At 29.8% G+C, this 13,282-nt stretch overlaps 1 long non-coding RNA gene and 1 pseudogene across 2 annotated transcripts; both read right to left on the minus strand.

Annotated features, from left to right (window-relative positions):
• Positions 1–218: 218 nt before the first annotated feature.
• On the minus strand, positions 219–3,998 carry LOC130731951 (uncharacterized). 2 transcript variants are annotated; one of them, XR_009016897.1, is made up of 3 exons: positions 3,879–3,998; positions 3,146–3,209; positions 219–611 (listed from the first exon to the last, which is right to left on the minus strand). It is a non-coding gene; the product is annotated as an uncharacterized LOC130731951 (long non-coding RNA). The 2 variants fall into 2 exon arrangements; XR_009016896.1 differs by lacking the exon at positions 219–611 and adding an exon at positions 1,485–1,840.
• On the minus strand, positions 1,600–1,710 carry LOC130734722 (U6 spliceosomal RNA; annotated as a pseudogene).
• Positions 3,999–13,282: the final 9,284 nt, after the last annotated feature.

The following is a 13,282-nucleotide window of genomic DNA, read 5'->3' on the forward strand; positions in this document are numbered from 1 at the left end:
ACAGATATTCCAAAAGCCCTTAAAAACTTGTTATTGTTCGAATAATTAGTTTCTCAATCAACTACAATCGTTAAGGTTGCGATTATGTTCAAGAAACCCCGAACAAAAATAAAAACATGCTTGTACAGAATATCATTATTAGAATCATATTTTATCATCTGCAAAGTCTTCCACACAAGCATAGAAAAAAGTAAAGGGAGATCTGAAACATTATATAACACTACTGAATAACAGTATGAGACATACATAGTATTAAGAGGGTATATAAAGGTATGTTTAGAGAATTTGAGCAAGCAAAACTTTTATTAGTTATCAAACTATGCACCAAACACAGATGGAAGAACTGCTCGAGTGAAAATCCACTTGCTCAATGATCTCCGTCTGCAAACTAAATAAGAGAAATTTAAGTTTTCTCTTTAAAAGGCTATACTATCTCCTCTTATAGAACTTTCCTTCTTTACCCTCTAATAAACTTCCTTTTTCTAATACGTTGTGCAGTGTGCCAGATTTGCATGTGACAAGTCTTGTAATGCATTAACACAAGATACATAACCTTGGTCTCCATACCTGTGATCTAGAGGCATGAGCTATGAGTTTGCATCAATTGAGCCCTTTCAAAACAATAGAGGAAATTCATGAGAATAACATTTACAAGGTCCAAATCAGTTATGAAGACAATTTATGAGCTATTAAAATTAGAGTTTCACAATGAAAGGACGGTGGCCCCATAACCCACAGATCACTGGATAGGAACCGCCTTTAATGCCATATTAGAATTTGGGTTAGGTCTAACAAAATAGTAAATAGAAACACTTTCAAATCCCAGATAATCAGGACTTAAGCCATGACCAAGATTCCTTAATAATTTAAGTATTTAAGCTTTCGAAAACTTCATATTGGTACCTTAACATAGTGCTGATTTGGCACAGAATCAAAAAATCAGTGCAACGGAACAAGTCTGTATCTAATTTTTATGTGAAATGAATAATGCCTATGCTTGAGCAAGATATCAAGTTCAAATTTCGACATTTGATGGGATAGACCACACTGCAATTAATTTTACCAACAATTACTAACAGAAATGAAACCATGATATATCTGATGGAAACAATTAAATAACAGCAAAAAAGCTTTACTTCTCATCCTGCCAACTGAAGAAAATAAGGGATAGTCTGATAAGGGGAACTTGATGAAAGCTAGTGTTGTGATTTAGATAGAAGGCAAAAGGACAGCCCTATTTATGATATAGACCAGCTCTATAAAAGATCCTGTCTCTTCTGCCCATTTGTGAGATCTAACCCCAATGATATTCTAAGATACTAAACTGAATTAGGACAGCAAAATTCTAGAAGAAAGAAAAAGACATCTTTCAAAGATGAAAAAAACTAACTCTTCTGCAGCATCAACTTAAGCTTTGAATAAATTGGCAAACCAATTAGAAGTAAACAGAAATTAAAAAGCGAGGACACGCATAAAATCCGGGCAGTATTATTTTATCATTGCACAGAATTCTACATAGATTTGTGCAAATAAAAATCAGGACATTCTTGAACAGAAAATTGGATAATATTTGGACCCAATAGAAGAAGACTGGAGTAAAAAAAATTGGGCCATCTCTCGATTTGTGCGTGTCATTCTTGCGCAGGGGCAAGGGGCAATGCTAATCTTCTTTGCATCATTCCAATTTTATCCGATGTCCCCCGGAGGAACACACTTTGCAGATGAGCATATGTTTATAGACACAAACTATGTTAAAAGTCAATCAGTGTGAGACAAAAGTTGCAGTGAGACAAGTAGATGCAAATAGAACCACAAATCCTGCTCAGCCTCAACTCTGGAGCTAACAAAAAGCACCCTTCATCAATTAAAACCACCAAAAAAAATAAGGACAAAGTTCCTCTCTCAAAGCAAAGCAACAGAGGATAGAAACATATCGATATTGATATTCTAATGATTCTTTTTAAATCAGTCTTAGACATAAAAACTAGAAGAAAAAAAATGTGTCGTAAGGAGAAACAATTAATCCATCTTAAAAGAACCTACAACTTACTCATGACAAACTTTGGCTACGCACTGGACATGGATTTAAACTAATACTCATCCACTTTGTATCAGAACTCAGAACATAGCACTAGTAGCTATATTTTGAACCAAACTTTCTCTCTAGTCTCTAGTACTCATCGACCAAAAATTTCTCTATAGCAGTAAATTATCTTAGTCACTCATCAACCCTGCTGATTTTCTTAGGACAGTTCATGGTTCAGGTTCAAGCAAAAAGACAAACCAAGCCGAATTGAACTACAAAACAGGTTTGGCTGAATCGAATTGAACTAGGTTTTTTATACATGAACCAAACTGAACCGGTTTTTCAATTTGGCAAATCAGCTTGGGAACTCAGTTCAAGAACTGGTCCGAGCATTCAGAACCACTTTGAGAAATACGTTAAGAACCAATTTAAAGAACTGGCTTCATATACTTGTGAACTGGTTTTGAGAACTAGTTAAAGAAATGGTTTTAGAACCATAAATATGATTTACTACTAGACTTGGCCAAGCCAACAAGAAATGTTTAAACTGCAACAAGAAATGTTTACCTTTAAATGCCAGTTTAATTCCAGCCATTCATGCCCTTCTTTCAAACTACTAAACTCTATACCAAAAGTCTGACATCGCAGTTCTGCCCTCTATCTATATGTGCCAAGTTGGAGTAATTTATTTTGCATGAAAAGAAAAGCTTTTAAGCTAAAAACTCTATGTTTAGCCTTTTTTTAATTAAATAAGCAAATCCAAACAAGGAAAACATGTGTTTATTCACATGTATATGTATAACATGCATATTCTGTTAATGTGTTATGTGAGGCATTAAGTTCATTAAACAAGCTATTTGTCAATGACATACTGCACATAGATGTGATATGTAAAGTGATATATATCTTGTATGAGCATATGATATAGATAAAGACATAATATGCAGTGGTTGAAACCACACATAACAGATGCAAATAAGGAAATTTACGATGAGTGGCAATCTATATGTTCGAAAAATTTGTAATGTATTTTTTTTTAACAGGAAAATTTTGTAATGTAACAACCAGTATTTTTGTTATTAATTATTTTCTTCACAACCAATAAAATAGTACACATACCAAAAGATGGTATTCTTTGAGCTATAAGATTATTGCTTTGTAAGAATATATCAGCCAAGGCACCCTGAAAAAATAAGAATCACGAAAGTAAATTATTTCAACCAGATATAGAATTTTCTTCTTTAATTTACATAATAATGAGATAATCTTCTTGATAAAACTCATGTTATTCTTCTTCTTCTGAGAAAGTTTACACCAAATCCAACAATCACAGCTTAAGTTTACATCAAATTCATGTCAGATTCTTTAAAGAAGTAGGTTGGTCACATGGTGCGAGATTTGATCAATCAATATAGTTAATTCTTCAAAACAAATTATGAAAACTAAGAACTATAGAATGAATTTAGTGATAAAAGATTCTTTCAATTCACAGGGTATTATGCAGAATATTGGTGAAGTGTGCAGCATATTTTAAACAGCTGTGACGGTTTCCTGTTAGACAACAAGACTAGTTCATTTGAAAAAACCAACATGATTTCAAGATTATTCATCTGCAGATTTTATTAAGGTAAAATTGAAGCTCTATTGAAAAGATTTTCCTAGATTTTATGAGGGTTCAGTTGGTGTAGTTAAAAACTCAACCAGATATAAGATATGATTGGTGTCTCCAAAATCTCATCCAAAGGAACTGGAAAGAATATATTGGAGATGGCATTCAATATTGTTTCTGCTGCCAAGGTCCAAAGATTTCAATTAAATAACATTTAATTTTATCAATGTTAAGTAAGCTAACCTCATTATTTTTCTCTAATCTCCAGTCTGCTATTCAGCAGTGTTGCATCTAATTAAAATCAGTGATTCTGAACAGGATGCAGGCCCTTGAGCAGAGGAGAGGAAACGAAATCTGTACAGGTATACCTTAGTTTTGTTGGGATCAGTAGTTTATTGAACATAACTTTATTGAGCAAGCATATCTCTAAAATAAACGGGATTGGTTAAAAATTAATGGATTAGTTGGAAGTTTTAGAAATTGGAATCTCTTACAATTTTATTTTATGAAGGATCTTTGCTAACTCGGTTATATGTTGTTTAGAATCAAATAGAGCTAGATTTTCTAGAGCCTTTATGAACTTTTCTAAGTACTCATATCATGCACACTGCTGCTGTAATTCAAACTAAAATATCTGCATTTTCCCTAGCCTTATTGCTGATTAGTTTTGGGACTTATATCTATCTTCAAGTTAGTTCTTTATCTGACTATATTATAATTTTAATTTTAACTACAGTGGTATTAAGTTTTAAAGTGTATCAATGCATGTTGGTTGGTTGCAGAAGACCCTAAAGTCATCCCAACCCCAAAATCCATTTGTTCTGCATTCTTATTCTCATTATCTTATTCAATTCTCTGTAATATAGTGAGTAGGTTAAACGAGTGGATTTTTTTTCTTCATCATTTCAATTCACTCTTGGAACTCGAGGGAGGAATAGCTAAGTGTACCTTTTTTTATTTATTCTCCTAAACTTTTCCTCTTTCTCTTCAATCCTCTTCTTTTCTTGGCATTTTGGTGAACATATGGTGAGCCAATTTAGTTAAAGTTTACAAATATTAATGAATAGGTTTCAATTCTAATAAGAAGTGTTGCAGTGACCTTCTCCAACAACTTGAAAGCGTGTAATTATTTACATTTAGTTTATGAAAACATTTGTCAGAGGTCTTTGTGAATTTTGGTGATGAGTTATTCACAAGCAGGCTTTAAAAAGTAATGAATGAAGGATATGTCTGCAAATGTAAGTTAATATGACATATGAAATTCTAAATTATGTATATTAATATTTTCTAGTTCCAATATGACATATTTTACTATAAAATTTTCATACTTTTATACATATACTAACTCCAAAAATTATTTTAAAAATTACGATAAAAAGAACTTTAATTATATGAAAATGTATTTTTCTATTCATTTTAACTTAAAAGTATTTTCATGTTATGTACCTCCCCGTGGGAGTTTTTTACCTGTAATTTGAAAAAAAAAGAGTGAAAGAAACTAAACAGTTACTATAAAATTTTCATATAATACACACATGTTTTACTCCAAAAGTTATTTTAAAAATTATGAAAATTAAAATAAACCTAATTACATAAAAAATCTTTTTCAGCTCCCCAATTGAGTTAAAATCAAAAAACTTAATAGCATCATTGATAGACACTGTAAAAAAAAAAAGGAAGCACCACATTGTAATAAAGAGATACTACACTTCAACATTCAACCTTTATCATGTTCCTAACATGGGGTGAATAATTCATTCAGTTTTCATTTTATATAGTTGTCCTCCTTCTTTTTTATACCTTGGAACCCACAAAAAGTCTCATACTTCAATCTAGGGGTGTTCGCGGATTGGATTGGATCGATTTTGAGGAGAAAAATCATCCGATCTGATCTCATCGGTTTTATGATTTTGTCATCCAATGGTTTTTTTACTAAATTCAAATCCGAACAAATCCGATCCAATCTATAGCGGTTTGGATTGGATTGGATTGTTCGGTTTTTGTTTCACTTTTTTGTACTTAAAAATTGTGTTGTATAAATTTAAAAAATATATAATATATGATAAATACAACGATACATAATTTATAACATTAATATAACATTCATAAATTATAACATAGTCAACATATTTTTAAATTATGATTATAATTGTTTACTTTGATGCATGTATATAGTTCAAATAATTACTTGAACTGTTTTTATTAAAACGTAATTTTATAAATAAGCATGTGTGATATAATCAATATATATACAATAAATATGTATTATGTAAGTGTAAATGGAATGATATATGTATAACTAAAATTATACATATTTGTGATTGTTCGGTTTGGATTGGATTGGTTCGGTTTTGGAAATCAAATCCAAAATCCGATCCGATCCAATAAATAATTTCGGTTTTTTCAATTTTCAGTCCGTTCGGTTTTCGGTTTGATTGGATTTCGGTTTTTTTGAATCGGTTTGTCGGTTTTGTTTGGATTAGTTCGGTTATGAACACCCCTACTTCAATCAAGGCTCCCACTGTAAAATCTGCATCAGTGAGAATATTTCATGCCAATTACTCAGCAATGTCATTGCGCTATAAGATAATTACCTCCTAAATATATGAGTTAACTTTTCATGATCCAAAGAGTTCCACTATAAATAAATTTGTAGAAGTATATCATGCCAATTACTCAGCAATGTCTAGTAAAGTGTTTGAGTTTTCCTATTATCAAGTTTCCTGACAATATATTAATAATGATAACAATGAAACATGATTAGGAAGCTAATTAAAGTAATGAAAACATGATGAGGAAGCTAAAGGAATGAAAACACGGTTAAGTAGCTAAAGAAAGTCAATCAAGTTTTTAAAATTCTCACGATGTGCTTACAAAAAGGAACTCAATCCTCCGAACTCTAAAGATCATGGTGACATAAGATATTTCATCATTGGTCCTTTAAAATTGTCATCAATTCATCATATAAAAGTGTCACCTCAATAATCTGCCTCAAAGAATTGTTTATCGCATTAGTATCTATGATAGTTCTTAATCTTCTCAGTCCATTTCAGTGACAGCTAACATTCTTGATAAACTTCATTGGCTAATTTCACTTAACATAATGAGTCTATTGTTTTTTTTTTTTTTTTTTGAAAAGAATGAGTCTATTTTTCTTGTAGAGCTAATGTTCTTGCATATTTTGGATGTAATGTTGTAACATCTCTTCCTTGAAAAGCCGGAAAGTATGGCATTCGACGACCAATTCCCAAGCTTCTTACATTGCTCTATGGACTAAGCATTCCTCTTTCCAATGACAACCTGAACAATAAATTAAACATGATTATCATCATTCGAATTCTGATATAAAATGTTAAAGTACAATTAGAATAATAGCTCAAGCATTGCATAGAAAATGACTTAGTCATGGAAAGTACCAAAGTGAAAATACATAACATTCTAATGAATTTTTCAAACTTAAGAGATATATACTAATAGATTCAAACTTACATTTGCAGACATATCCTTCATTCATTACTTTTTAAAACCTGCTTGTGAATAACTCATCACCAAAATTCACAAAGACCTCTGACAAATGTTTTCATAAACTAAATGTAAATAATTACACGCTTTCAAGTTGTTGGAGAAGGTCACTGCAACACTTCTTATTAGAATTGAAACCTATTCATTAATATTTGTAAACTTTAACTAAATTGGCTCACCATATGTTCACCAAAATGCCAAGAAAAGAAGAGGATTGAAGAGAAAGAGGAAAAGTTTAGGAGAATAAATAAAAAAAGGTACACTTAGCTATTCCTCCCTCGAGTTCCAAGAGTGAATTGAAATGATGAAGAAAAAAAATCCACTCGTTTAGAATTACATATGTCATATTGGAACTAGAAAATATTAATATACATAATTTAGAATTTCATATGCTCATTACCCGAACATGAATAGTTTAATTACATGTAATGTAAATAATTTTATATTGAAACTAATATAAAAATTAATTTACAGAGTAACAAATGAATTAGTACGTATATAGATTTTTTTAAAGCAAAAGTAATATATATATATATTATAAACTATATAAAGGGAGAGTTTGTGAAACCTTGGGGGCAAACCTGTCATTCAATAATTAATTCCAAAAACTATGAAGCTTGACCATGTATATTTTAGTAAAAATGTATTTTATTTCACTTAGATTGAATCTTAGCCGTCCGTTTCATTGCAATCTCATTGTCTTTTTGCATTCCCAAATGCATTCACTAAACTTAATTGTAAAAATCAATGCATTCATTCATATGGGGTCCTAAAAACTTTGAAGAAACCTTCCATCTTCTTCAAAGCATAAACTACATGTATAAATACCCCTTTGCTCCATAGTTTTTTTTTTGCCATTTTTCTTACCTTTATCTTTGCTTTTTATATGGTTTATAGTAGATTCGGTCATAGGCACTTCAAGCTTGATCAAACTCCCAAATGGTGAATGATTTTTCACTGTATCTTTTGATCTTTCCTTCTATTATATTATTTCTTTGTCTTTTGCCAATTTTTTGAAAAGTGAGTGTGTCTACCAACATTTGAGCTTCTAATTTAGAATATCATAATTTGATTTTTGTTAATTTCAGGTTCAAACTGTGCCAGTGGAGAAGAGGATAAATTAGATTGTTATGAGGGAACAAGTAAAGTAAGACACATGTGTAAAGAAATCATGATTTGAAAGTTATCTAATAAATTTGTATTTCTTTCCTTTAAAATTTCATGCTTGAATTTATAAATTTTTATTTTATTGGGTGAAGACTCAACTTGCATCATTTTTTGACGTGGCTTTGAAACACAAAATTAAAAATTTGTGTTTGTAATTTGGTTTAAATAATCAAGATGAAAGAACTCTTGCTTCCATAGTTGAACAACTTGGAAGATAAACTGAATTGCCTAGGAAAATGCACGCTATGAAGGGTAGTTGCTGCAACAGTTACGATACGATTGCTGAGGATGACCAAGCTTCCAATTCATGATTATTATCTTTACATGATGTGGTATCTATTCCTTCACTCTTCTTATACTTTTTTTATCCTTAAAAAATTCATATCATTTTCTCTCATCCATATATTGTTCTAATATGGGCAAGAATTTGAGTTAAGTATTTCAAGTGATTTGTTCTATTGGTAGCGAAAAAGAATGATAGATATCCAACTACAACAAAGACACATACATCAAGGTTTTGTAAGTTCGTGCAAGAAGATTGAAAACTTTGGTGGCTCATAAAGTCTCTATAGTGCAAAGCCTGTTATGAAAACCATAAAAGTATGGCAGACAATGAAACAAAGTTGGAGGGGTAGTGATGCAAAGAAATGTTAAAGCAACAAGTGCATCAATTTGAACTACTCCAAACAAATGTTAAATCAAGAAATTTTACTTAAATCTGATAGAAGAATATTCACGTTCATTGGTATATTGTTTCTTTTTATTTATATTATTAGTAATTATAATAGTAAAAGTTGTACATATTAATATGTATATATTAACATAATAGAAATTTAACACTAAAATTGAAACACAATGGGTTGAAGAATATAATAGAGAAGTTGATTGAAACTAATGAGTTATCCATGTCCATAAGTAATGAAGCATATGTGAATTTGTTTAGGGTGTTCTTTGTAAATTGAAGTTTTGTTTTGTCTTTGAACCTCTTTGCATAAAAGAATTGAATATTTTGTCTTAAAGAAGTTTAAAATTTATTATGACATGGGGTTGATACATTAAGGGACTAGATTATATATGTTTTGGGGGGTTCTATCTGGTGCTATACATTTTTCTCTTCGAACAAAGATTTTTAAATTGTTTAATATTTTTATTTGATCTAAGGCAATAATTTAATGGTTAATGCTTTTTTATCTACATTTGGTGATGGTTAGTGGACAATGTTTATTTGCTTTCCCGATCTATTTTGTCGAGAGTCCAACGACCCTGTGCATTGCACCACTACATTAGATTGATTGACAGCTCATGAGTCAAATAGAGTGAACTCTATATTGTTCCAATTTTAAGGAAAATATATTAAAACACATATTTTTTTCAAATAGATAAAATAAATAAATAAATTGTTCTATGTTACTATTGCAAAAAATAAATAACAGACCAAGACATATAAATATAAATAATATTTTTAAATCTAATCATAAATTGATAAATTTATATGAGTAATAGAACCTGAAACAATGTCATTTACATGGAATTTGGGTGAAGCTTGCAAGTGGATTGTAAAGGGACATAAGTTATAAAATTGAAGTGCATTAAATAAATTTATAGTATATAGAATACAAACTTTTCAAGTTCCATTCTATATTAATAATTATAATAATTGATGTCATAGTTAATCTTAATATATGACACTCATTTTTTTATTGTAGTGGTAGGATGGAATAAATAATATAAATTAGATATGCAAAAATGTTGGAAATTTTTTAAATTATAAGAATAATGTATGAAACTTGATTAAAAATAATTTAAAAATATTTAAGGAAGAAATGTAAGAGATGTAAATATGAGATATGTATCATACCAAAGTATATGTTCAAATTGAAATAAATACAAATGTTATAATTTAAAAGAAAAATTGCCTTTAATTTTAATTTTAAGTATCCAATATTACAATTTTAAATTAAAACAAATAAAAATTTTAATTTAATTTTAATTCATATTTTATTGATTTAAAATTCAATTAGATTGAAATAAATGATTTAAATATCATTTACTCATAAAGATAATGTAATTTATTGTCATTAAAAACACAACAATTAGAAATTTAATTAAATTGAAACTGAAAGAAATAATTTAAATATCATTTAATATATTTATATTTTGACTGTGTAATTGAATGAATAACTAAGGATTTTTTTTTTGAAACTAATGAATAAATAACTAAGGTTGATATAACAATTCTTGAGTTTAAATATCCCTTTAAAATGTCTAATCATCACAAAAAATAAAGAATTAAATTCATGAGGCAAAAAACTTTTCACTTTCATAACTCCATATAACATGTGTAATATTTACATATATTTAATATCTAAAACGGTATTTATAACATTTAGTAATCATAGACCAAATAAAATAAAATCAGATTTTTATGAGTGTAAACTAAAAAAAATGATCTCATAAAAAATAAACAATATCATTTTAAAATTAAAAAAAAAGGTTCTTAGAATGATGCTTTATTTTGCAAGACAAAGACTTCTTATATAACGTAGATGTGAGTGCATTTAAAACAAAGACAATATAAAACACCACTGTTCCACATGGTTAGCTCAAGTGGTAAGAGTTATGAGACATAAGTGTTGGGTAAAATGAAGGATGAAGGTTTCAAGATTCGAATCCTGAGGAGTGACTAATTTACTAACATTACTAACAACTAACATTTGTCTATCAAAAAATAAAAACACCACTGTTCAAAATAAAAATGATAATGCAATAGTTTTCTTACACTACTTCTTATATTGTTGTAGATTTAAAACTTACTAAGGAGCAAATAAAAAATTTCGCATTTGCAAATATAATCACTTTATTCAAAGCAACAACAGGTCATTAGTCGGCTTCCCCCAAATGACTTAAATTGATAGGTCCTCAATACCAACTTCTCAAAATAAGCTTATTATGGATGAATTATATTATGATAGACAAGATCTAAAAACATAGTATGTACATCTTCTATCAAACATGATACCGGAATAAAAAAGTGTTTATGAGACGATCATGTCAACAATTAATTAATATAAATGGGTGCTGTTTTTTTTTCTATGGTTATAGAGGAACGGAGAAAACTTTCATTTGGAGAGCATAAACAACAGCTATAAGATCAAAGGACGAAGAACTCAATATTCGCAAGCATTATTTTGAAGTTGTAGACTGAACACTCAAAGATATTAAAATATTTACTAATAAGTTCAGTTTCAACTAACCTTTTGGAGGAGAAGTTGTTGTTGTGGACTGCCAATAACAACAGAAAGTTTCAACTTCATGAAAATATTGTATCATAATTAAAAAAATAATAATAATTCAAAACAAAAAGTCAAAACTAGCTGAAATAAATGACGAAACAAAAGCATCAAAATCGACCTTCACTACATCTAGAAAAGGTCGAGCCCAGGCCGGAGGAAGCTCCCTAGAGGTTGGGCGCATATGGGTATTTGTTGTCACCAAAGATGGACGCGATGCAGCAGCACGTCACAACGAAGCGACAAGCTGGTGACGGAACATGTATTTCAATCCTCTTAAATGGAGTAACATCAACCAAGGTAAAAATAAATAACATAAAATCCTGCATATAGGTAATACAACCCACTATATTGCCAAGATAACGCACAAACAACAAGGGTTGTAAAACAAGACAAGTTAAAAGAACGTGGTGTGTCGTCTTAAGGGAGACAAGACACCAAAGACACACTAAATCCATCACAACGCCACGACCAAAAAACACATTTATAAAAAAACCTTAAAAAATTCTTATACAAAATAATATATTAATACAAAAATATCTTGAAAATAACGCAAAAATAATAAAAGTGAATATCCGCCGTGCATCGTACGGGTCAAAAATACTAGTATATATATAATTACAGAGTTATTTACGTATATAGTCTATATTTATTTATGTTTAAATTACAGAGTTACAAGTTACTACAAGGAGGATCGGGCATGGAAATACTTTCATGTAGAAATCTCTCAAGGAATAACACAATAGTAGCATAAGTGGTTTTTTCATTGAGGGATGAAAGAAACAAAGGCCAAGTTTACAGCAGAGAATCTCATCTTTTGAGAGGAACAATGCTTTCAAAGATTTTGCAGATTGCTGAGTTCATTAAAAGGATATCTATTTTTTCTTTGGATCAAATTCAAAAACAAAAAAAAAATCCCAAGGATGAAACACAAAAATAATGTATTTAGAAGGTACTAAAAGTTTGTTTAAACCTACTTTTTTTTTTAAATTAAAAAATTTAAATTTATAAATGATTTGTGTATCATTCTTAGTATGTTAATTTTTTATAATTAAAATATTGATTGAAGTATCAAATATAATAGTCATCTTCGCCGTGCAGCGCACAGATAAAAACACTAGTACAAAAGATAGAAAAAGAGAAGTAGCCAAAAAAAAAAAAAAAAAAAAAACCAACCTAGAAGAGTAAAGGTGAAGACTACAGTGTCTCCCTTTTTAGGGGATGCACCGGTGCCCCCATGGAAATAACTTTTATAAAAAGGGGGACACCCAATACCTCTTTAATTTCAACCATTGATATAATATTAAAAAAATCGAATGGCTCAGATTGAATTAACAAAGTGACTAAAATACCCATTTCAAACCCTAACTTTTTCTTCACTTGAAAAAAAAAGGCTTAATTGCACTTTTGCTCCCTGATTTTTCACCTTTGTGCGATTTACCTCCCTCATCTTTAAAATGAGCGAATTCCCTCCCTCTTCTATTAATATGTGTGATTTAGGCCCTTCCGTTAGTTAGCCGTCCAATTGCTAACGGTGGTTGCTATTTTCACCCCCCTTTTACTAACCACACCCCCTTATCAGAAATAAAAATAAAAAAATAAAAAATAAATTAAATAAATTAAATAAAATTAATAGAAAATAAAAAAAACTATAAATTAAAAAAAAAC

This window comes from Lotus japonicus, chromosome 1 (assembly GCF_012489685.1).
Source record: "Lotus japonicus ecotype B-129 chromosome 1, LjGifu_v1.2".
NCBI lineage: Eukaryota > Viridiplantae > Streptophyta > Magnoliopsida > Fabales > Fabaceae > Lotus > Lotus japonicus.